We start from the raw sequence: 27,052 nt of genomic DNA, 5'->3' as shown, positions 1-27,052 counted from the left end.
TATAGCTCTCTTTACTGGTTTCATCAATACACCATGAAGGGTAACCGGAAGCCTCCTGCTTCCCTTTAAGGTGTGTCATGATGTAATCGACAAAAAGCGTGTCAGATTTTTCAGAGAAATGCCAGACCTCATACACTTTACCGACTCTGTATCCTTTCACAATCACTTTATTAAGCTCCACGCTGCACCACACCCCTGTCAATGACCTCTCATCATCCTCATGCGGACACTCCACCGTGTGGTTTTCAGTTTCAACGCACGTTCTACATAGCGGAAACATCAATTTTCCCGAAGCTCTATAAGGCAAAACTGGCAAGAAAAGCCCCCTGGGTGGATACATCGTGACCTTGATTAAGCCAAAGTATTGCTGGAGATCGAGAAAGTCACGATAAATTATGGTGGGGTGTCCTACGGGGAAAATACAATATAAATACAACCGGCAAACTCATAAGCTGTACGAATCCCATTTTCCTCTGAAAAACCATCCAGAAAGTAGGGACCCATTCTAACCTCCCCATAATTCAAAGCGTGTCTGATCAAGATGTTATGATTGTCAGACATGTATTCCAACCATTGGATGGAGGCCGTAGAAAAACTCTTTTGAAGGCATCTGTAATTGTCCGGCGTTGTAATGGCGATGGTGTTTTTCTGCAAGAAATTGGCTCGAAACATTTTCATACAGAGAGAAGCTATTGTCGTACACTGTAAAGGGTCAAGACCCGCTGTCTTAATGACTTCATGCCTGAACCTAACACATGATTCTTTAAGGATCAACACATCATTTCTACAATAGGCGGCCATGTCCTTTCTGAAATCAAAAATGCCATCCTTAACCATGTCATACCAGTTGAAGAAGTCCTGCCTTTCCCGAGTCATCATGGATTCAACCCCATAATAACTGGGTGCCGGGTAGACGCCTCTATAATTCTGTGTTTCGACCGTGTTCAAAAAGTGGCAGAACCAGCCCTTTTCTCGCGTTTCAAACCACAACGCTTTAGGTAAAGCGCTCAGTTTCATGGGTAAGAAGTTGAGCGAGTCTATGTAACGCTGGTTGAAATCATGGTCTGTGAAACACATTATTTTACACCCCTGCGCTATGATGTCGGGGGTTACACTGCTTTCCACCAAATATTTTATCAATATATAAGAGTCATACCCCCTAGCATTATGAGCTATGAATGTGTAATCTCGATACTTTGGACAGCGGTATTTTTGAAGGAAACCCTCAACACATGACTCACCAGCCGCAGCCCACTCGCGATCCAACATGTCTATACAGTGAATATAATTCGCTATATGAATGCCTCCTTCCTGCCTACACTCAAAGTCATAAAAGACATACTTGTTATGAAGGGGTGCCAGTTTAACAGACTGTATGAAACATTGGTGTTCCGTCTCGGGTGTTAAGTCGGCGTTACAGAGATGACACCTCAGAGCGGCACACTTGTGGGGTTTATCCTCTTTATAGGTGAACTGTCTATAACACTGGAGACAGAATTTTGTTTTATCGCAAGGGCTGATGCTTTGACCCGTACCCCCTCTAGGTATTTTGTGTTCGGAAAAACTGAAAGCGGACCGACAGATCCTTAAACAATCCTTACACCGCACTGTGGGAGCTTCACCCTTTCGACATTGCTGATGGTAACACACATTACAGTACCCGGCGCATTGATGGTTCTTCCTATCGTTAAAACCCTTGTAGCAAAAATCAGAGACGTACCAACAACCCAGAAAAGCCTTCAAATTTCTAATACCGTAGTAATGATTTTCGTGAAAGAAAAGAAACAATGTGTGGGGGTTAAACTCTGAGTGAGTTTGAAATGTGTCAAATACATCATTTATCTCACAATGGTACCAGACTATGATCTTAACATCCGCCACCTCCTCAAATTTGTGGATATCTAAGAAAGTCACCATCTCCTGTTCCGATAGACCCGCTGCCTGATGCATTTGCAAAGCATCATGCAAAACCTGCTCGGCAACTATATTAGGTTTGAGCAGGCGTACTATACTATATGCAAAGCATGTTTTGTTATTTGTATTACCCTCATTCACTATTTGCCCGAGTTTCTTATGAATTATTTCAGTCTTGAGACAACTTGAAAATCTCCTACGAACACCACCCTCAGGGTTACGAACAACGTTAATGACCAAGACCAGACTTTCATCGGCCAGGATGAAGACTTGACTCTGAAGCAGGTTTTCAATTTTAGATAGAAAATCCTCAACATCTAACTCATCACCTCTCATTATGGTAAAAACACTGCTAAATAATGAATCCGCTCTCAGCTCCAACTGCACCACATCCTGGGGTCTAACACGTTTGGTAATTCGGTCAAGCATATTTTGTATAATATCATGCATTGTAACAAATATCTCTGCATAATTGTCGCAGTTGAATAATTCTGCAAAGCTAAATCTGTGAACAATTTCAAAATTACCGAAGTTTGGTCTGTCTACGTGCTCTACACCCCCATCATTATTATCAACATCGATATTATGGCAATCCCCACCATCACCAGCATTTGATCTATGGTTACTCCCCCGAACATCTTCAGCCTCATTGTTGATATTTTGAACATCGCTAAGCTCGCGACTAAACCCATTGTCAACACCTGCAGCTTCACTGTTCTGACCTCCGCCACAACCCCTTTGTTGTACATTGTTTAAAGCATGCTGAAGACCTTCAAAAGTGTCAACACAATTGTCATTTACAATGTGGTTAGATGCATACTCAAAAACGTTTTCTGTTGGAGCAGGACTAGTAATAAGTTGGGGTTGTTTTGTTAAATTGTTTGCGTTCGGAAGGGGTAGGTGTTCTAAGGAATCAACCATTTGTAGTAGCCAGCCGCAGTAATGAACTGTCTGAAATAGACTCCGATGAACCTGAAACACATGAGAACGGATACGTTTAATCACAGACGGTAACACAAAAAAATAAGAAAAAAATAATAATAATAATAATGATAAAAATAATAATAAATAAATAATAATAAAATTAATAATAATAATAATAATAATAATAAAATAATAATAATAATAATAATAATAATAATACATAACAATAATAATCATAACATAAATAACATCCTTAAACAAACAATACATTATTATCATAATTCGATTTATGTAAACCTATAGCTTTTAAATGAACTATTCTTACTCTTATTAATACAATAGTGCTCAGATTATTATAGACCATTCATAATAAAATATATATAAAAATGTTTAAAGAATAACTACATCTAGAATGTTGTATTACAATAATAGACAACGTTAATAATTGTCTCAATAAAGCGTGTGCTACGAAAACATTAATAATAACGGTCTAAGTAAGTACATTGTAAAATGACAAGAACCCAGACAATATTATCGTTTCATAAATAATAGTTTTAAATACTTGGTTGTAAAAGCGTATAAACGATGCAAACAGACCGTTTAAATGCAGACGTCTTCTTAGATCCGGCGTTCCTGATTCAAGCTCATCATCATCACTTTCGGTGTCTTAAAACGGAGACATGTATAAACATAAGTTAATAACCTAGGTTAGTCTGGGTGCTGCAGCCAGGTTACTTTCACTTTCAAACGTAGACTACTACAATCCTTTAAACAGTACAGATCCCAGGATGCCTCGGGGCCAGACTGCGTGCGCATCATTCTGCTCAGATGGCTCGGCGCAGGCCCTCAGCACAGCACGCCCGGACAGCGCCAAACAATAGAGCCATTGTGCACACTGTGTACAATATAACCACGGCTCCATCTCTCGGAGTGATGGAATAAAGGTCTCACTCACCCTCGGAACGCGTTATTTTCCGTAAATATTTTGACACAGGTCGGTCTGGATAGATCCTCTGATAAAAACACAAAATAATATAAAAATCCGCCCGTATAGATCCATAATTTAACATCACACATCCTGGCGAGATATTTATTACATGTATGAAATGGAAAGGATAACCTACGCGGCTCAGCGTTTGACGTGCTGGGTCACTCGTCATCTAATGTCGGGAACAAATCTGAAAGTAAATATGGTTATATGAAAATAAAATGTACATAGGATCATAACGCGTATAATTAATACGGTCGATACATTATTAAATGAGTCTTACCCGTGTTCATTGATTCGCTCGTGTAGAAATCGAGCACATTGTACGGGGCGCTCGGTAATCCTGCAGATACACGGGTGTTTGTTAGAAACATCGCGCTGTGCCTATTATTTATAAAAATTAAAAAATATATCAATAAATAATTGTACCTAGTGTAAAAGGCTCTTGAGATGTTTGAAAATCTGCGTTTCCTATAAACAGAATTTAAACGTTTAAATACAATTCAAATATATTTAAAACATTTCAAATATTAGATTTCTTAAATACGTATGTAAATGTAGCATATTTTTAATCTTTCTGAACTAGTGTATGGATATCTAAACACTTCGCAATTATATTTCTTGATTAATTGAATTATACTTACCATCAAAGTTTGAGAAGTTTAGTGTCCGCTCCGCATGGTCGTGGCCGGGCATCCTGATGTCTCTTTGTGTGTTCTGGACCGTGCAGGCAACGTGTTGACCAAATGGACTGAATCTCCGCCGCAAACCCGCATTTAAACACCGCGCTGTGCGCGTGAACGCGCTGATGACCACCGCAATCCCCGCAAACTTTAACACATAACGGCTGTATGTACCTCCAGATTCCTAAATGTTTTGTGGTAACCATCATTCTTTAATTTGATATCATGTTTTTATATCTTCATTCAGCCTAATGGTTAAGAATAACTTATATTTTGATAGCCTTATAGTTACAGGTTCCAACATCGTTTCGGGTAGGATTCTTTATCACATTATTGTGTAAAGTTAAACTTGTTTTTTTTTTTTTTTTTAAATACAAGCGGCTAGATAACAGCTTGTTCTCATCAGAATCTGAGCCCTTGAGATTAGCGTTCCAGCCTGCACTCGGTTTATATGTAAACCCACACACACACACTCACACTCACACACGCACGCACGCAAATGTACACACACGCACGCATGCAAATGTACACACACACACACACACACGATGTGCTGAGATCGTATTGAGTGTATTTACTTAATCTTAATGCATGAATGGTTTATATTACATAATAATTTGATGTTTGATTACTAATATTATTACAAATGCTGCTTTTATTGAGTTGTATTGAAATGTCCCAGTTTCTACATATATAGTCTATGCTTCTTATATTACATATATATTCTATAACTCTTCTATATTTAAGGATTTCTTAACTTAGTAACGTTACATTGCTTTTACATCACCGGGTGTTGTGAACACACACACATACACCTTTAAAACTTCATAATTGTATTTATTCAATCTTTACATTGCTTCACTAGCATAGGGAAAAATATCTATGTTTTCTAAAGAATCTGAAGGGTTTACATAGCGCTCTTTTGCAGCTTCACACGTATAGAGAAAAATAGCTGTTTTACTAAATAATCAGTCAGTCAGCTTAAAGACAAATCTTTTAGAGGGCTTGAAAAACAATTGAAGACCCCCACCACCCTGCACATTCCTTCGGAATCCATCAATATGGTAATTATTCTGTGATGTGGTACAAGCACCCCCCACCCCCTGACTTCAACTCAAGTTCAGGAGAGGCCCCCTGAGTTCAAGTCAAAGGTCAAATCCCCCGCAGCCCTCCTTTCAAAAAAATACCCTATTTTACCACACATAGCTGTTCTACCTCACTAAGAGGGAGAGAGGGAAACAACCCCAATTAGACTCCTGTTACCAGCCACGACACCACACAGCTTCGCGCCCTGGGGCTCGTCCAGGAGTTGAACCCGGGACCTCTCGCACGCTAAGCGAGAATCAAAACCCTAAACCAACGAGCCAACTGAAAAATTGATGTTACAAGTCCTCCCTGGCAAGGGCGTACCTGCTTGAGGCAGACTGGGAAACCTACGCTCTTTGACAAATACCATGGACTGTGGTGCTGACGTGTCTATCCAGAACGGTAACCGCTCCCCCAGTGAGACAGCACAGAGAGCATGGTCCAGCAGGACCACAAACAACTCAAAAGAATGCCTCTCCTTCGGTGCAGCTCAGCTGTACACGTTCAGCAAAGGTCTCCATAGCAAGCCGGAAAACCACATTTCTTCCCTCTCCTCCAAAATACACTACATGTGCTCCTCCTCCTCAACAACAACAACAACAACAAAAACCTTCTATAATACGCATTTGTTTCAAAGAGAAGAAAACACTGGCAAAAGCATCTGAGGTCAAAAGCCCTGCATTTACGCAGAGGACCCAGGCTCCCACAGAGAGTGACCTGTCCAGGGACCGCAAAACAGAGAAGAGGCAGGCCAGACGGGCTCATCCGGGAGTTGAACCCGGGACCTCTCGCACCCAAAGCAAGAATCATACCCCTAGACCAATGAGCCATGGGGAGCCTGTCCAGACCTCTCAGGAGTTGAAAATACCCTGGCCGAGAGCGGCGCGCAGAAAGGCACCGAAAACCAAAACAGAGCTGGACACCAGAGAACATGAGTAGTAATATAAGGCACTTTTTCGAAAGGGGGGGCTGCGGGGGATTTGACCTTTGACCTGAACTTGAGTTGATCTTGGGGGGGGGGCCTTCCTAGGGGGTGGGGGTCTTTCCTATGGGGTGGGGGGTGCTTGTACCGCATCACAGAATAATTACCATATTGATGGATTCCGAGGGAATGTGCAGGGTGGTGGGGTTCTTCAACTGTTTTTCTAACCCTGCACAAGATTTGTTTTCAAGCCACACTAATTCTTTAGTAAAATAGCTATTTTTCTCTGTACGTGTGAAGCTCCAAAAGAGCACTATGTATACCCTTCAGATTTTTTAGAAAACATAGATTATTTTCCCTAAGTTAGTGAAGCTCCAAAAGAGTTGTATTTAAGTCCTCCCGATTTATTTAGTAGAATAGCTATTTTTCCCTACGCGAGTGAAGCTCCAATAGAGTTTTTTTAAAGCCCTCCCGATTCTTTAGTAACATAGATACTTCTACTTAAGCGAGATCCGCGAGGCTGTCTCTTCAACAGGGCCAAAGCAGTTACCTCTTTCAAATGGACAAGGGTTATGTCGGTCTGGAGCTTTTTGAGCAAGTGGGGGTGGCGAGGATATGTCTACGTCTTTAGTAACCTCGGATTGGTGAAGAATTAGTATATTTGGGGGCGGAGTTGACAGGGCACTGAAGGAATAGTCTATCACGTTAGAGTCTGGTTTGAAGAATTTAAATATGTGGGGGCGGAGCTAACAGGACACCAGAGGAATGTACAAGTGGGTGGGGGGGGGGGTCTTCAACTGTTTTTTCAAGTCCTCCAAAAGATTTGTATTTAAGCCAGACTGATTCTTTAGTAAAATAGATATTTTTCTCTTTACACGTGTGAAGTGATTCTGGGTCTCAGCATGTCCGACTGTATCCACGAGAAAACACCCAAGAGGAAAACCCGGGCTAGGGTTCCTTCACGTTAGGATGTGAGTAGATAGTAGGGTTTTTTGGGCGCGGCCTATTTTGTTATGACGTATGCCCTAAGCTTATTAATATTCCTACGTCATAATTGGGGGGCGTGATTTTATGTAGTTATTTCCTTAATTATTCCTACGTCATATCCGTCAGAAAGTGTACACCCATAAAACCCTGAACAACAAGGCCGCCCATAACCGGTTGTTCTTGTTGTTCTTGTTGGTCAACTGTAGAGTGTGAATGGGTCGGCTCTTCCTGTAGTGGTTGGGGGTCTTTTTTAAATATACATGTAATGGTTTAGTAAATCTAAACCGTTATAAGATCAACAAGTTCTGTTGTCTGTAATGGTCCCAGGTCTTAACAATGCCATTTTGAATAGTGCGTTTATCATATTCACACTGTCTCTGTCTCTGTCTGTCTCTCTCTCTCTCTCTCTCTCGCCCAAGCATTTTATAAGATCAACAAGTTCTGTTGTCTGTAATGGTCCCAGGTCCTAACAATGCCTGTTTTGCATAGGGTACTTATGTTATCCACAATGTATATGGCTCTGTCTCTCCCCTCAAATTTAATTAAAAATAAAATTAAAAAAGAGGGTGTGTGTGTGTGTGTGGGTGTTTGTGTGTATAGGTTAATTGTTTTTGTAAAAAAAAAAAAAAAAAAAAGCTGTGGTTATATTTTATCTCACACATAATGTGTTCATTCGTTTTACTTAAATACATTCTAGGGTCTTAAAGCTCATAAGAGTTAGACTTAAGATAAGGATATGTTTTTAAGGTATTTTAGCAGTCTCAATCCCTGATGATAAGGAATCATTTAAAAAATAAAAACAACTGATCACTCAATGCTAAATAGATCACAACACTCAAGGCTAAATCACTCACACCATGGAGGGTGGGGGTGGGCTCAGACAAACGTAGGTATGGCATGTGGTATCAAAACATTCAGAATACTTTTAAACTATATAATTTATAAGCTTTGTAAAATAAACCCAAATATCTCTTTTGCGGGGATAAACGCTGTTCTGAGTAGTTTGTGACTTGTTTAATACCAAACAAAGCATCGCTATTAAAAAAAAAAAAAAAAAATCACTGTAAAAGAGCTAGTTATTTTAGATCTTTATAGTTATTTTCTTGGCTCAGGTTGTTTGTTAGCACTTATAAAGGCCTGAAATACTCTTAGTGGTTATTGACTATAGGTCTTGATGCTTGATGTTTTTTTGAGAGACCAAAAGGTTCTAATAAAAGTTTAGAGTAGAGAGGAGAGAGATCGTCTCCATCTTGGTTTCTATTTGAAATTTGATGCAGTGTCATTTTATTGGTTGGTTTTGATATGTTAATTGGTAACAGGACGGCACAAAGGCCAGCCCAGAACAATGCCTTACAAGCAGATCCGGCATCTGGCCATCAGTATAAGTATGAAGGTCTGGTCTTCAGCTCGACAGACTCATACTGACCTTTCGATTTAAGCCTAAAGATCAACAATGTCCGGAAACAACATCAACGACTTCGATTTAAACGAGTTTTTAGGTAAGTCTTCAGATTATTTTCATTGACTCAGAGCGTGTTGTGGGCATGTATTGTAAATAAGGCTATAACATCTGTTTTAAGTTCTGTAAAATTATTTTTCAGCCAGTCAACAGGAGTTAATTCCCAACGCTGAGGACATCATCTGGAACAACGACGGTAAGATTTTTGTGTTTGCGCTCATGGGTTCTTATGTATGGGTGTGTGTGGTTTTGAAGCGGCTCATTAGAGTTATGAAAACGTTTTAATATATATTAATGCCGGTCTCTTTAATTACACAGAAACTATCGAAAGGCCTGTGATTAATGTCTCCGAGGATCAACCAAGAGAAGTGGTTGTCCCTAGACAGGCTGTCTGCCGACCGGGTAAGAACTAAACCCCTGTTTGTTTGTATAACGTTTCTGTAAGATGTTTGAGGCCAGTTTTGTTAATTTTAAAAAATTATCCTTTCTAACAGTATTAAGAAACGTGGTTCGAGACAACGAAAGGCCTTCCACATCGAGGGCTTGTTTCGTTTTACCTTCGAGAACCGTAACCTTTCAAGAATCTGAAAGGCCGTCAGCCCCTGTATCTGATAGCGGTGAGTATATATCTGCCGCCTGTAAGAGGTTAAAGCTTTTTATAAAGCGGGGTGGTTAAAGGTTAAACATGTCTCTTACCTCCACAGAAGTGCAAAAAGCTAAACCAGCCGAAAAACATAAGAAACGATTATTCTTTGGAGGTAAGTAAGATCTTTCAAACTTTAATGTTTTTAAAAGGGCTTTGTTTGCCCGTTGAGGGCTAATATTTAAGCGATGGGTGCCTGTTTCCTGTAGGGCGGGGGGTTCTGGGAAAGATCTTTAGAAGTCCGGACAGGTCTAGGCTTGTTTCTGGGGCACGTGTTTAGAAATGACCGATTGCCCTACCGTCTGGTTAGGAAGTAAAGCCGTCCGAAAGGTTTTAGTAAGTTGTTTGGCTTATCTCCCGCAATTATACTTCTGTTTTAAAGTGGTTGTAGGAAAAGGCTTGAAGGTGTTCATTGTATTTAATATTTAAACAGATCGTGAAAACGTTTGTGAAACAGGAAGTCCCGGGATCAGGAAGCGTTTACACTTGGAAGGTTCGTTTAAAAATGAAATGTTGTGTGTGTGTATAAAAAGTGTTTTATTAACAATATTACAGTTTTTAAAGAAACATTTAAGAAACCGTTTATTTACAGAGGCTTCTCTGTTTTACATTTATTATCAAGTCCTAATAAATATATTGTCTGTAAATAATAAGGCGTTGTAGTTAATGTCTAAGCCTATTTTCAAAGGTCTAAAAAAGCTAAAGGTTTTGAAGGTCCTGGACATGTTGTTTTAAGTTTGATTTCTGTCGCCGTTTAAAGATGTAAATGTAATGTATATTTTTATTCTTCCCAAGACTCTTGGGATAGTCATTCTGTGGATGAGCTATTGAGGACAATTACCCCGTCTAAGTGGGATCAAACATCTTCCCCGGAGAGATCACCGAGAGGATCCCCCACGGTGGTCTTGGAGACCCCCCAACATCTACTCAGGCCACAGCCTTCTGGGGGTAATTCAACACCCCAGATTCAGCCCGCAGCATTGTCGGGCGGAACAAATACAGGCAACCAACAACCTCAGGGGTCGCCGTCAGTCAGGGTTGACACACCACCCAACGACGGACTGGTTTCCACATCGTCCCCCCAGACCCGTTTCTTGGCTACAGAAACGTGGAACAGTACCCCGCGATTGGCCAGGGTGTCACCGCAATGGCCTTCTTGGTCTCCGTCCGTGAGTATACGCTCGCTCCCTGCCTCCTTCGACCGAGATTTACCGGAGCGACCATCCTTTGAAGTTGAGCCAGGCCACCATCCCCCGGAGCTACTTCCTGAAGGTCGGCATGAGTTGCTACATACTTTGTTACAAAATCAAAGACTTGTGTTAGTGGGGCAAAACCTTGTGATAGAGAGCCAAAACACCCTTATTAATACCCTTACTAACGAATTGTACCGTATTTAATGTTTTAATAGACACAAAACGCCTTACTATTGTGGGTTGTTGGAAAAATAAAAAATAAATAAAAAAGTCCGGACTTGGTAAAAGAACTCACAAACTAAAGGATTATGAACAAGTTAGGGCCCCAAAAAGACCTTCCCGAGAGAACATCTCCGGCCCTGTTGTGAACTCCTCTGATGTCCCAATGAACCAGGAACTATTACAAATGATAAATGATTTAAATAACCCCCAATCACCACCGATAGAATGTGAATTAACAGACTTACCGGTGAACCCCGACCTGTTACAGATGGTCAATGATCTAAATAACCACCTTCCACCGGTAGCGCTTATAGAGGTTCAACCCCTAGTTCACCCCGATTTGTTTGAAATGGTGGAGGCTTTGGAGGCGCTACCCCGGCCAAATTCTGCCCCTATTATAAATGATTTGAGACAATTAGAACACAGTATGGCGTCAGAAGCAGCCATCACTATAGAGGAGGGTCTTGACATTAACCGGTTGGATATCTTTGAAGGACTTTTACAGGCTTTAAATGAGCCTCCTCAAAAAGGGGGTTTTGTAGATGTCAGCAGTGGGGGTGTTCGGAATGTGGAGGGTTCTGAGACTGATAAGGCTGTGGAGGACATGCTCTGTGAGAATGTAGGGGGTGAAGGCTTTGTTCAAAATGATGATGTGTCCAAGAGTACCAGTGATCCCGTGATTATAGATAGACCGGCCTATAACAATTTTGAAATGATTCAGTGTTTTAATTTTGCAGAACTTTTAAATTGTGACAATTATGCAGAAATATTTGTCAACATACACGAGGCCTTGCAAAACATGCTTGAACAGGTTGCTGAAAGGGTCAGACCTCGAGATGTTGTACAGTTAGAACTCAGAGGGGATGATTTGTTTAGCAACCTATCTGTAATGCTGAGTGGAGATAATTTAGATGTTGATGAATTTCTGGCTAAAATCGAAGCGTTATTGCAAAGTAACGCAGCCATCTTAGCTGATGAAAGTCTGTCTCTGGTAATGAATGTGGTTCGTAACCCTGAGGGTGGGGCGCTTAGAAGACTGTCGAAATGCTTGAAGAACGACATAATTAGGAACAAGCTCAGGCAATTAGTGGTGAGTTCCAATGGGGACAATAAGCTCTGTTTTGCTTACAGTTTAATAAAACTACTCACCCCCGACATGCCTGAACCCCAAGCTATGCAAGAGGCTTTAATGCTTCATCAGAGGGCCGGCTTAAACTCTCAACAGATGGTTGCCTTTTCAGACATTACCATGTTTGAGGAGTTGTTGTCTTTAAAAATTGTTGTGTGGTACCGTTGTGAGGTAAAGGATGTATTTGTGAAATTTCAGACACATCCTGAAACCCATACACAGACACTGTTTCTCTTCCTAAGTGATAGTCATTACTTTGGAATAAAGAGTTTGACGGCTTTTTTGGGTTGTTCGTATGTTTGTCATTGGTGTTATAAGGCCTTCAATGATAAGCTTAAGCACCGCTGTGACGGTTACTGTAACGTCTGTTTCAATCCGCAATGTCGTAAGGGTTTGGCCCCTACCATCCGATGTAAAGATTGCTTAAGGATTTGTCTCTCCGCGTTCTGTTTTTCCGAACATAAGGTACAGAGGGCCGCTGCTGAGGGGGTTAAAAAACGGAGTTATTGTGATCAAACTAAATATTGCCCGCAGTGTTGCCTCCAGTACCGTTTTCATGAGGTTAAACCACACAAATGTCTGGAGCCGAGATGTAGGATCTGTAATGCTGATTTAACCCCGGGGTCTGAACACCAGTGCTTTATTCAGCCGGTTAAAAAGGAGCTGCCGCACAACCGGTATGTCTTTTTTGATTTTGAATGCCGGCAAGAAAACGGGGTCCATGTTGCTAATTATATACACTGTATTGACATGTTGGATCGTGAGTGGTCAGCTAGCGGTGAGAGTTGTGTCAGGGATTTCTTTACGCGGTATCGCGGTCCAAAATACCTCAATTACACATTTATTGCCCACAATGCTAAGGGTTATGATTCTTACATTTTGATGAAGTATCTGGTGGAAAATGGGGTGACCCCAAAAATAATAGCTCAGGGTAGCAAGATCATGTGTTTCACCGACGAAGCTTTCAACCAACGTTACATAGACTCGTTAAATTTCCTCCCCATGAAATTGAGCGCTTTGCCTAAAGCTCTGGGTTTTGAGGCTCAGAAGAAAGGTTGGTTCTGCCATTTTTTTAATACTAAGGACACTCAAAATTATCGAGGGTCCTACCCGCCCGCCTCTTATTATGGGGTTGATACTATGATGTCTCATGAGAGGGAGGAATTCTTTAAATGGTACAATACGGTTAAGGGAGGTGTTTTTGATTTCCGAGAAGAGATGGCCGCTTATTGTAAAAATGATGTGGTGATCCTTAAAGAAGCCTGTTTGCGTTTCCGCGCCGAGGTTATCAACACATCGGGTCTCGACCCTTTGCAAAGTGTGACCATAGCGTCTCTCTGCATGAAAATGTATCGATCCAATTTCTTGCAGAAAAACACTATAGCGGTCACCACTTCTGACAACTATCGTGCTAGACAAAAGAACTTTTTGACTGTCTCCATACAGTGGCTGGAATATCTGAGTGCCCGGGATAACATCTTCATCAGACATGCTTTATATCAAGGGGAAGTCAAAATGGGGCCTTACTACTTAGACGGTTTTAGCGACGTGTCCGGGCAGCGTACCGCTTATGAGTTTGCTGGTTGTATTTACCATGGCTGTCCTCAGTGCTTCGACCCAAACACCTTTAACCCCGTAACACAAAAACTCTGCGGTGATATATACTATGATTTCCAGGAACGAATTGAAACTTTAAAAAACACCTATGGTTTGAATGTGCTGGTGATTTGGGAACACGAGTGGACGACCCTGAAGCAACAGGATGTGGGGGTACAACGGTTTATGGAAACCTTGGACTTTCCTGAACGTCTAGAGCCCAGGGATGCGTTATTTGGGGGTCGTACCAACGCCCTCTGTTTACATTATGAGGTAAAGGAGGGTGAGAGAGTAGATTACTATGATTTCACTAGTCTGTACCCTTATGTCAACAAGACCAAAATGTACCCGGTGGGGCATCCAACCATTGTTTATCGTGACTTTCTCGAAATCGGACAGTACTTTGGTTTGATCAAAGTCACCATGTACCCTCCTCGCGAGCTGTTCTTACCCGTGTTGCCTTACAGGTGTTCGGGAAAATTGATGTTCCCTCTGTGTAGAACGTGTGTGGAAACTGAAAATCAAAATACCTCTTGTCTGCACAGTGATGAAGAGAGAGCGCTGACGGGTGTCTGGTGTAGCATTGAGCTTGACAAGGCGGTGGAGAAAGGTTACAGAGTCGGTAAGGTGTATGAGGTTTGGCATTTTTCTGAAAAATCTGATACTCTTTTTGCTGATTACATTATGACCCATCTGAAAGGGAAACAGGAGGCATCGGGCTATCCCTCATGGTGTGTTGACTCCGCGGCCAAAGAGCGGTACGTTCAGCAATATTTTGAAAAGGAAGGGATCCGTCTAGAGCCGGGGAACATAACTGTAAACCCCGCCAAGAGACAAATGTCCAAACTGATTTTAAACAGTCTGTGGGGTAAGTTTGGGGAAAGAAATAACCGTCTAAACACAACCTTGATTAAAACCCCTGAACAGTTTATAGAATTTATGTTTTCCAAACAACATGCAGTATCACACTTTCAATTCTTAAATGACCACGTGGCACAGGTCCAGTGGAGGGCCCCTAAAGATTTCCCCACCAAACAGGGGAACGTTAATGTTTTCATAGCGGTTTTTACCACGGCTTACGCCCGGCTTGAACTGTAAAACTTAATGGATCAGCTGCAGGAATGCACGCTCTATCATGATACTGACTCTGTAATCTTTGTCACCAGGCCAGGGGATTGGGTCCCTCCCCTCAGGGACTACCTTGGGGAGTTAACGAGCGAGCTAGATCCTCAGGACCACATAGTGGAGTTTGTTTCAGGGGGTCCTAAGACTTACGCATACAGAACGGCTGCGGGTAAGACCTGTATGAAAGTTAAGGGTTTCACTCTGAACCATTGTAACAACAAGCTCATTAACATCAAGTCTCTGACGACCCTGGTACAAAGTTTTGTAACCGAGAAAGACGCGACTCCTCGCGAGATTATTACAGCCGGAAATCAGATCTATCGCAATAAAAAGGGGTACATGTTGGAAAATAGATCACTAAACAAACGGTTCAGGGTGGTGTACAATAAAAGAGTGTTGAAGACTGATTATACCACTCTGCCTTATGGATATTAGCGGTGGTTTTGATAACAGACTTCAACACCCTTTCTCCTGTATTATAGCCGGTCCCTCCAATTCGGGTAAGAGCTATCTGATAAAGAACATCATAGAAGATGTGGACGCAACCGTGTCCCAAGCTCTTGACAACATAGTGTGGTGTTACTCTTGCTGGCAACCTCTCTACGATGATTTGGCATCGAAAAAAAATAATCTGAAATTTGTGCAAGGTCTCCCCGCCTCGTTGTGTGACGATGACCTGTTCCCGCCCGGACAAACTAATCTAGTGATCCTTGATGACCTGATGGAGCAGGCCGGTGACAACAGTGAAGTGGAAAAAGCTTTCACAAAGTACACTCATCATAGGAATTTAAGTATTATTTATTTAGTTCAAAATCTATTTTTTCAAGGTAAAAAAAGCCGCACTATTAATTTAAATGCCAATTATATAATTCTTTTTAAAAACCCCAGAGATAAACTACAGGTCACCGTCTTGGCTCGTCAAATGTACCCTAACCAGACCAAGTTCTTTTTGGAGGCATTTGAGGATGCCACCAAAAAACCCTAACGGGTACTTGATTGCGGACTTAAAAGCACAAACCCCAGAAGACTTTCGCCTCAGAACAGGTTTGTGCCCGCCCGATTGGCCGGCAGTGTATGTGCTAAAGAAAAGGAAATAAATAAGAATGTCTGTTCGGATTAAAAGAAATCTGCCGCTTTTGCAAATGTTATTTGAGGGGAGCCCGCGCCATAGGAAAGCTGTGCTGGCTGGGGCCCCCTCGGATTTGATCGAGACCCTGTGTGAAATAGCTTTTAACATCTTACGCGGTAATATACCCCTAACCCCTTCTCAACATTCTAAACTCAAAAAACAAAAAGCGGTTATCAAGATCATCGCTAATAAGAAGTATTCTATTAAAAGAAAAAGAAAGAAGATTAATCAAACCAGAGGTTTTATAGGACCGCTGTTGAGCATAGCCGTGCCTTTCCTAACCAGTCTTCAAGCTTCCAGAGTGGGTTAATAATGGAATATGCTCAGAAAATGTTTTTGATCCCTCAGGAGCAGCTTGAGAAACTGAGAAAAAATGTTGTCGGGCCAGAGCCCATTAGACAAACGGCCGAAAACAACCTGGACTCTGAAATGAAAGCTATACTGGCCAGGGCCGATTTAAATCAGTATTCCAAAGCCCAGATGTATAGCAACACGTTACAGCGCTACCTCCGTCTGGTTAGACAGGGTGAAAAAGATCAAAACATTTTAACTTTAACCATGGCCTCTCAAGAAAATGGTTCTGGGGCTGATGCGGGGGGTACGGTTGATAAAGATGTTGCGGTGACCGAACCTGTTGAGAGTTCAGAGGGAGATGTTGTAACGGATGTTTTGAGAAACATGCCGGCCAGAAGCAAAAGACATGCAGAATATATTCTGCACAAAATGGTTCAGAAACCGCGGGTAACGACTTGGAATGAACAGGGTGAATTTGTTTTTAAAGGACAACTGATCAAAGGTTCACACATGTTTGATTTGTTGAAGAGTGTCACTAGCACTAATAAGGTACCCGATAGTCGCCGACCTGTAGGCTGGAATGCTTTCCTACAGGCGATGGCCTGTCTGAACATGCCCCAATCAACAGTCCCTAACCAGGAAACGCGACAAAAAATCCGTCTGTGTAAAGAGTTGGAGACTGATCTGACTCCGATATCTCATTACTCTGACCGTGCTGAGGAACCATCCTCAGGATCTATCCATCGTTGGGAAGCTTATTAATCTCATGTTTTTATTTGTCTCCCCTGTAAATAAGGACCCGACAAACAATTATTATTATTTTATTTTTTTTCAAATGTTGTACATTTATTTATAACATAACCCTGCTTTGTATAAGATTTGTGTTGAATAAAAACAAAACTAATGATTCAAAGGCTGTTTTCATTATTTTTTCACTTTAACACGCATGACATCTTTTAAAATCCTCACAAGAACACCCCATCTGTATACATGGCTGGCTAGGGTCGTAAGTCATTGTGTTATAAGGGGGGGTCCACAGTGTCCTGACAAACTCTGCCACTTTTTTATCATTTTGGCCTAAATCCTCACTGTACAAGGCCATAATATCGGGGTATGACCTTCCTTTAGATCTATGATATAAGAAAAACACACAGTGTTGACCACAAGTGAAGGTCTGAAGACTTTGTACTTGACGACCGCTGTAAATGGTTTCTTGACAGTTGTTGAGCAGAAAGTTATTGATCTTCCGAGGGAAAGGTCTGAAATCCGGGGGGTTTCCATAGGAATCAAAAAATTCACCACGGCGGTCCTCCCTTAGATAAATAGCCAGCCAATGTTCTCCGGGCATATTTTTAGGGTGTGTGTTGATTATGTACATTGCAGGTAAATTCTTGATCTTAAATTTAGGCAGCTGGTCGCAGGCGTAGACTCCTTGAAACAGTTTCCGTGAGCCGGCCATGGCATTCATGATGTGGTTGAGCTCTCTGGTGTTCATTTTAATAATAATCATACAGAACGTTTCTCCTCTGATTCACCTCAATAATGTTGTCAAACACAGCATACACGACCATATTTACAGTGCGTGGTAGAGGCTGCTTGAAACGCACCTCCAAACGCATATTGCCCGTCTTCATCAGTGAAAAATATTGTCCACACTCTTCGTCAGGGGTCAGGTTGAAACCGTACAGGGTGTAACCGCTGCAGTATTCCCGGCGATCGATCAGCAGAGGTTGATCCTTGAGATGGCGACCCGTAGCCAGTACTAGACTGTAATATTCACGAACCGCGTTGCCGTTTTCAAAGTCAGGTTGAAAAGGTCTGGATGGAACCTGCACACCATCGACGTACAGTGCTATAAATTCCGCGTTATAATGTTTAAAGTTAAAGGGGTTCTTGTTGTAAACCCCGGTAAATGCATCATTATCCACGAGACCTATAATAACCTGTTTTGGGAGCTGTCCTAGAAACAGATTTTCCTGGTTCATCACCCGTGTCCCTGCGGGGATACTGTGGACTTTCATATAGACTCTTTCGATTGGGTACTTGGCGTTTGCCGTCATTAAAGCCTGCGCATGTCCTAGTTTAACCGCCGGGGAGACGGACACTTTTTTCACAAACAGCGAGGCCGATAATATGGTCAGTTTATATTTTTCAGTATCAGGGGTCATCAGACAAAAAGCACTTTTACTACGGATCATTTTAATTTTAATGTCTACCCCGTTGAGCATGAGTTTTTCTTGGAAAAATATGTCTGCATGGATATGTCCCATTAGCTCAAAGGTCCTCCCTTCTGTTGAAAAGGCCGTTCTTTTTTGCAAACCCTTATTGAGTCCCTCTGGATCCTTGTCGTCCATAGCTTCCGGGGTGTCTTTGAAGAAAAGGCCGGGGCTGAACTGTTTGCTTAGGGTCTCCTCACTATAATTAAGGATACACTCCATCATGGCCCTATATGGGTAAGTATTGTTGCTTTGACTAAAGAGCCGATCTCCCAGGGTCACATCCACCTGTGAAAACATGGTGGCCACCGGATAATTGATGACCCCAGCGTTGGCCGTCTTCTCGATTGCATCGCCATCCTCATCAGTCACTTTACAGTTCATTAAAATAAATGTGTTATTCAAATCAATATAATCCTCGCCATTGCCAGCTATAAAAAACTCCAGAGGGGCCGTGTCTGAAATTGCAGAAAGAGGGGGTATCTCTACATATATGCTCTTATCTATACTCGTTTGAGTGTATGGAACTGTAAACAGATCCAGTTCTGATTTGACGCATTCTTCCGATAGACTGTGGACAAAAGACATGTTTAAAAGATGTATCCTGAGGCTCTATTTGTCTTTCTTTGAGACTTTCTTTTTGCAGGTTTTTTCTTGTGCTGCTTCCTTCTCCGAGTGTTTCCACGATATGTTGGAGAATGAGAGATTCTTTGTTTTTTGTTAGCCACGGATCTTCGTCGCCCTGGTGGACACATGCTGTTTCTTCTTTTACCCCCCCTCCTCGCCATTACCATGAGACCCGAACCCTCCTGATGCTCATGGCTAGCTGCCCGGTTCATAACATTGGTGAACACGTCACTAACAATATTTTTAGCCGCTGATTTCAAGTGGGGTCTGGCTATAGCAAAGCCTCTCTTAAGCAGGGGTACGGCCATTCTAAAGAGACCACGAAAGAGTCCTCCTAGACCGGCGCCATACATTGTGGGGGCTCCTACAAAACCGGGCAAGCCGTTCCCGGCTTGCATCTTGTAATAATCCACATAGGCGCTAGGATCTACATAACCCCTCGAGGTAGCCATTTGAATAATGTACACACTGTTTCAGGGGTCGAAAATGTAGTTTGACAATAACTTTAACCAGGGCGGGAGGGTACGTTGATATTCTGATTTTAGGGTATATATCGAGAGAGGCGTTACTGGGTAGAGTCACGTAGAAGCCTCCTGATTCCATCTTGAGTATCGAAAGTAATGACCCCAACACACCCGCGGGCATGTTGTTATAAGGCTTGAATATCACAAACCTGTTGTTCCGGGACCCAACTATTGAACTTTTCAGGCCATCCAAGCCATTTCACCAACACATATTTTTTCCGGTTCTGGGTTTTTTCAGCTAATATCTTTTCAACTCTGTATACACTGTCTTTACCCACAATAATTTTTTGTAACTCGGCTTCGTAAAACGTTCCTTCTATATCCTCCCCGTCATAGTCTTTTAACCGGTACACGGGGGGGTCTCTAGCCAACTGTTCGGTAACTGTAAAATATTCGTCAGAAAATGTTTGTTCATAACCTTTGGCAAAAGTACTCCTTAGCTTTGAAACGCGAACCACATCACCGATGTTGAACTTATAAGTAGTTTTTCCCTTCTTAATAAATGGGCCGTATAATTTTTTATAGACCTTAAAATAATTACTTTGATCAACATCTATAGGCTTCATTTTAATACTGGTGTGATACCCTTGGTTGTAAGCATCGATAAAATCCTGAACTTTATCAAAATACTTGAACGTGTTGACCGCTGTAAAATATCTCCACATTTTGGTCTTTATGGTGCGGTTAAACCTCTCCACCACCGATGCCTTAAGCTCATTACCGGTGGTGAAATGATGTATTTTGTGTCTCTTCAGTAGATTCTGAAATTCTCTGTTGAGAAACTCTTTTCCTTTATCAGTCTACAGTTTTTTAGGACATCGTCCCTGGGACAATATATCCTCAAAGGCCCTTGTCACCGCCCGACCTGTTTTATTATGTAGAATGCGAGCCCAGGCATATTTTGATAACACATCGATACACATCAACATAAATTTGATAAATTTGACATATCGACTAGATCCATTTGCCATTGTGAGTCTATGTCAGTTGCATATACGCGGTTTCTTTTAAAGTTAATCCTGAGAGGTTTATGTAAGGTATAGGCGTCTTGTTCCCGTAACCATTCTGAAACAACCACATCATTAACCTTCACACCGGCCTCAGTGAGTCCTCTTTGAAAACCCTTCTTACCCGCCAAACCCCCAATCTTGGCTGGGTTGTAGTATAGTTCATGCATTTGGGGAGCTTGCCGAGTCATTCTGCCAAATAAACACACAGACCCACACTATGCGCAAAGTTTTTATACAAGGTTTTTTATTCAACTTCAGGAGAGCAGATACCCCTTTTTAGACATTTGAGAAAAGTATAACATACACAACAATTTTTTCTACGGTCCAGACAAAAAGAAATCAGATGATTGGTTACTTGATCTATATCAACAAATACCTGTTTCTTTATCTTGTAGGCACACACCTCAGTTACATATGTAAATAAAACAACAATATGACCTATTTTAAAAGTAAACAGAGGGGTATTAAACATGCTCAGTAAAAGGTCATACAGATGTTGATGAAATGGCCTAATATCATTCTTGGCCCCCTTGAGCGCTTCATCCCAGTGTTCGTACCCCCCGATCTTTGTTACAGCAACCATTAACTTTTCCAGGTTTGAAAGTTGATCCTCATCGATGGTTAAATCTGTAGAGAAAAGGCTCGCGTTGGCTACTTTTCTGTCAAGCACATGGTGTAATAGCGCTCTCAGGTTAGCTGCAGAGTGTTGATGACAGAACCAGTTGCAGAAGCAGTCCAGAACATTCCCCATGTTCAAAGTCCCTTAGTTCAGGTCAGAGTCTGAATCAGTGGCGTAGATGTCGAATTCTTCGTCGCTGCCCCCAGCTTTAACTTCTTTACGGAAGAAATAAGCTTTTAGCTTGCCAGCGGTTTTTCTACTCGGCTCATCCAGGTCATTGAGCAGCTGCCCAAGTTTCTCTATTATAAACGGCTCCTTTTTCAGCTCCAGCAAAATCTCATCTATGATTTTCTGGACTTGTCCCGCAGTGACATGTATGTGGGAGTAAGACAGCGCCTTGATTAGTGCCGGTTTCAGCCACGGTTTGTTCAGTCTTCTGTAAAACACGTTGAAATAGAACAGGAAATAGTAACGGTCTGGTTCAAACAAACAACTGTGTCTCAACTGACTGGGGTGATTCACTTCACACCCCCGACAGACTTCTTTCAGAGCTCGGTCAATGAGAGCACTCATATATACACCAGAATATACACCAGGGTGCTTTTAACCACTCTGCTTACTTGGTCACATACCCCGGGCATAAATCCTGCGTCTTCATCACGCCCCCGGGACAGTCCGATGCTCATTGGGTCGCCTGGTGGTTTGTGGGGTGTTTCTACATCCATTGGACTGACCCCCTCCTGAGACGCCCAGACGGTAGACAGTTCGGCAAAATCGAGGCCCTCCATGAGCTCCAGAGGCTGGGGATCCCAGAGACTCATTTGGACATCCATCGCACCGCATGTTGTTTCGTCCTGAGGGACCGGGGTCTGAGGTCTTGGAGGGTAACCGCAGTCAGAGGGTTCCGGAGTGTATACAAAATCTGGGGAATAGAACCAGGGGTGATCCCGGGTTTGAAGAGGCCTGTAGAGCCTGTCGACGTCCGCAGCTTTCGGGTAAGACATTCTCTTTAATTTTAAACCATGAATGAATTGTTGCGCCTTTTATCCTATCTCTTCACTACGTCACGACACACCGCCCTCTTAGAAGAGAGTAGCCCCTGAGCCGTCAGAACCCCCTCCAAAACCCCACACGTCGACTGTTTTATCATAGTCGTCGTCATTCAAGGGGGATATATAATCCATAATCCAGCATATTCTCCTTCTAACTGAATCCAGTTGCGAACATTTGGTCAAGATGTCAAAACCATAATTTATACAGTTTATGACCTCTTTCAAGAAAGGCCAGTCCACGGCGTCAAACATAATTTCAGTAACCTGTTTTTCTGGATCCTCCACAACCCCTTCAATAGGGTTTGTAATCAGGGTACTGCTAAACAAAACCTTACGATCTGAAGTTAGAGATAGACTCTTCACCACTCTACCGTAGTTCTGCAAGCTTTCCCATTCACACCTTTCAAAACTCTGAGTCGGAGACTCCGTTTCGCATTCTCTTGGACCCTCTTGCAAGCCTTCTAGAGTCTTATCCACAAGCCCCAGGTCTCTCCAGGCCATCACCTTCAACCAGTCCTCATAAGAGTATTCAATCACCGTCTCAAAAAGTTCCAACGTACCCTCCTTCTCTCCCAAAGCAAAAAGCTCCACTCCAACATAGCTGGGATCCCTTTTAAAGCGGTAACCCCGTCGACCCCCCCAGAACAACACCCAGGAGCGTTCAATCTTCAAATTGGTGAGTACAGGAACCCTTGCCCGGGATTGTTTCTTGCGGGGTTTCATGTTGATGTCGCTGGACATGTTGAAGAAGCAGGATGTTTCAGATGCTGAGAATTAAAGAGGTATTGCCTAAAAGCAGCGCGGGTTCTTAAATAGAGAGGAGAGTTTCGGGGCGTTGCCTTCAGAGGGGTGGGGGTCTTTATGGGTGGCCTTGTTGTTCAGGGTTTTATGGGTGTACACTTTCTGACGGATATGACGTAGGAATAATTAAGGAAATAACTCTACCTAAAATCACGCCCCCCAATTATGACGAAGGAATATTAATAAGCTTAGGGCATACGTCATAACAAAATAGGCCGCGCCCAAAAAACCCTACTATCTACTGATGTGAGACTCGACCGAATCTGGGTTCTGGAGGATGATGAGACAACGCGTGGATACCGTTTTAAAATGGACAAGGGATATGTCGGTCTGGAGCTTTTTGAGTTAAGAGCTGGTGAGGAGATGTCTACGCCTTTTTTAACCAGAATTGAGTACGCTTACAAGGATTGGATGCATGTAAAGAACTGGACAAGGCAAGGGGATGTGGATAAAGCGTTAGAGGCATTGAAACAGTGGAATAGAGATCGTGAAACTGCACCGCTGCCTCTGATGTTTGAAAGTCACGACTGGGAAAGCGCTCTATCTGTGAATCATAGTAGAACTGTAATGACTATAACTATGACAGGGTACAACAGAATAGTGTTTAGGAAAATACGCTATGCCAAACAAATTAGCTTTTTTTTACGATGCTGAACCTATTTTTATGGATCCTGAGGATGAAAATTAATATGTTGCTGAAATTGATATCTACACCCAGGATTGGTCGAAAATGAAAACACTCATAAAATAATTTAATGAGGGTTTTGAGGTCTTGAGGAAATATGTAGAGTTTGACTCTGTTAAAAAGAGACTTTATTTCAACAGCGAGGACGGGCAAAAATGTGGCGGGAGTTGGTTGCATGCTGCCAAAGACATCGACAATGACTTTGTCGACATTGTCCCCATGCCCCCAACCGTCTAACTGTGATGTAATACATGATGTAGTAAAAATATTGTAAAAAAGTAGCCACCCCCCTTGCTCTTGGTTTACATTAAAAGAGCAGGTCTGTTACGAGACTCTACAGCCCTCTTACGAACGAGGACCTCCCTTGGTCCTACAATCCGGACATTTTATACCAGCCTGAGCGCTCTTACCGCGGCTACCCGCCACTACCTCAAGACGAAACAGCCCGCTGTTCAATGGAAGAAACGACTAACACCACCGACTCCCTGGCTCAAGAGACCCCGAACATCGCTGCTTTTGTGGCGGCGTCTCAGGAGAGCTGTACTATGGCTCTAGAAACACCTCAACCAGCGCTGAGCAAACCAAATATCATCAAACCTGCCGGGGGGCGTGACGAAGGCGACGGTTTTAGACCAGAGGTCAACGCTGAAGTAAGTAGAATTATTAAGAACGCCCTAGTGTATATACTGAATGCTCTCATCGATCGAGCCCTGAAAGAAGTCTGCCTGGGGTGTGAAGTGAATCATCCTAGCCAGATGAGACACAGCTGTCTGTTTGAACCAGAAACATGTTATTTCTATCTCTATTTCAAGGATATTTACAAAAAACTGAACAAACCTTGGTTAAAACAAGCACTAGTCAAAGCATTATCTTATCATCATCTGCATGTCTGTCCCGTGCAGGTCCAGAAAATTATAGATGAAATTTTGTTGGAGCTGAAAAAGGAGCCGTACATCAGAGAGAAACTCAACCAGCTGTTCGACGAGTTGGATGAGAGCAGCAGAAAAACCTCCGTCAAGCTGAAGGAATATTTCTTCCGTAAAGAAAGTAAAGCAGAGTACAAGGAGAAGGAATTTGATCTGTTCGAAACCGACTCAGAGGCTGAAAGCAACTGAAAGCACCTGAAGATGGGGAATGTTCTGGATTGATTCTGTAACCGGATTTGTCGCCAACAAACCGCAACAAATCTGAGGGCCCTATTGTACAAAGTATTGGAAAAGAAAGTGGCCGACAAGCACTTTTTCTCTACAGCTTTGACTGTCGACGATGCTCAACTTTCAAACCTGGAGCATTTAATGGATGATGTGAAAAAGACTGAGGGGTATGAAAACTGGGCGGCTATGATAGCTGTTGCAAGGAACGATGTTAGACCATTTCATCAACATTTATATAATCTTTTACAAGTCATGTTTAATGAATGGTTGTTTATTTTTAAAATAGCACATATTATTGTTTTATACATGTATGTAATCGATGTGTGTACTTATAAAATAAAAGCCGGTGTAGTAGTGGATATAGAGCAAGTAACCAATCAGTTGATGTCTTATTGTTTAAATAATGGGGAAAATTGCTGTATGTGTTATACCTTTCTCAATTGCTTAAAAATGGGATTGTACTCTGAAAATGAATAAAAGAGCCATTTTCTAAATACTTTAGTGTGCTTTTACAGAATGTCTCGACAAGCTCCTAGGATGAAGGATTTGTACTACAACCCCGCCAAAGTAGGGAGTTTGGGGGGTCGGAAGGGATTCCGGAGAGGGCTGTCAGAGCAGGGTATTAAGGCAGATAAGATAAGTGTGGCCGAGTGGTTGTCTGCGCAAGATGCTTACACCGTACATAAACCGGCTAGAATTAACTTTAAATGAAATCGTGTGTATGTTTCAGAAATAGATTCACAATGGCAGGTGCATCTAGTAGATATGTCAAATTTATCAAAACATAATAAAGGGTACACATTCATGTTGACGTGTATAGATATATTATCAAAATATGCGTGGGTGCGAGTGTTGAGGAAAACCAGCGTTGTTGTTACGCAGGCCTTGAAAGATATACTCTTGCAGGGGCGCTGTCCTAAAAAACTACAGTCTGATAAAGGTAAAGAGTTTCTCAATAGAGAATTCCAGAATCTTTTGAAAAGACACAAAATACATCATTTCACCACAGGAAACGAGCTTAAGGCCTCGAATGTGGAGAGATTTAACAGAACTATAAAGACAAAAATGTGGAGATACTTCACAGCTAACAATACTCAAACGTATCTCGATAGAGTACAAGAGTTTGTGAATGCTTACAACGACAGTTATCATAGAAATATTAAAATAAAACCTGTAGAGGTGGATAATAGTAATTTTTTTAAGGTCTTTAAAAATGTCTATGGTCCGTTTAAAGCCTCAAAGAAACAGGTTTACAAGTTCAAAGTATGAGATGTTGTAAGAGTTTCAAAGCTACGGAGACCCTTTGTAAAAGGTTATGAGCAAACTTTTTCGGATGAATATTTCACCATTACCGAACGTGTGGCTCGAACCCCGCCGGTGTACAGGTAAAAAGACTACGGCTGGGAGTCTATAGAAGGTACTTTTTATGAGGAGGAGTTACAAAATATTGTAGTGGGGAATGATAACATATTCAGAGTAGAAAAGATTTTAGGGAAAAAAACTGAAAACAGGAAAAAATATGTGTTGGTAAAATGGGCGGGGTGGCCTGAAAAGTTCAATAGCTGGGTTTTGGCTAGTGCGGTGTGGGATATACGGCCGGTATACAAGTGAAAGCTCATGGAGGATCTTTCATTATGGGTCATGAAGATGGAAGAGGGAGGATTCTATGTGATGCTGCCTAGTAACGCGTCCCTCGACATTTATCCTAACAACACCATTTCTAGTTTTACGGTCAAATTTGTAAAACCTATAGAACTGTGGGGGCCCTGGGAGGTGGGGTTGTCGGAAATACAGTACCCCCACACTTGGGCTGTAGTACGCGATGAAGACTCTGTCTTTTCAATTTTGGACGTCGGAATTAAAAAAAACAGTGGTCTTTCACATTACAAGACGGTTATTATGAAAATATTGAAAAATTATTAGAAGAGATGAACAAACAGATCTCTGGAGGGAAACAACCTGTCAGAATACATTACAGTTCGATTAAAAATAAAGTTTACATGGAGTCCGCATCTACGATAAGAATTAAAACCAGCGGTGACCTAAGCCAGATTTTAGGGTTTTACACCA

The 27,052-nt window shown here is 42.0% G+C and overlaps 1 non-coding gene across 1 annotated transcript; it reads right to left on the bottom strand.

Annotated features, from left to right (window-relative positions):
* Nucleotides 1-6,352: 6,352 nt before the first annotated feature.
* trnap-ugg (transfer RNA proline (anticodon UGG)) lies at nucleotides 6,353-6,424 on the bottom strand. Its single transcript has one exon. It is a non-coding gene; the product is annotated as a tRNA-Pro (tRNA).
* Nucleotides 6,425-27,052: the final 20,628 nt, after the last annotated feature.

Source organism: Amia ocellicauda, chromosome 16, assembly GCF_036373705.1.
Source record: "Amia ocellicauda isolate fAmiCal2 chromosome 16, fAmiCal2.hap1, whole genome shotgun sequence".
NCBI lineage: Eukaryota > Metazoa > Chordata > Actinopteri > Amiiformes > Amiidae > Amia > Amia ocellicauda.
This window is presented reverse-complemented; position numbering and strand designations above follow the sequence as displayed.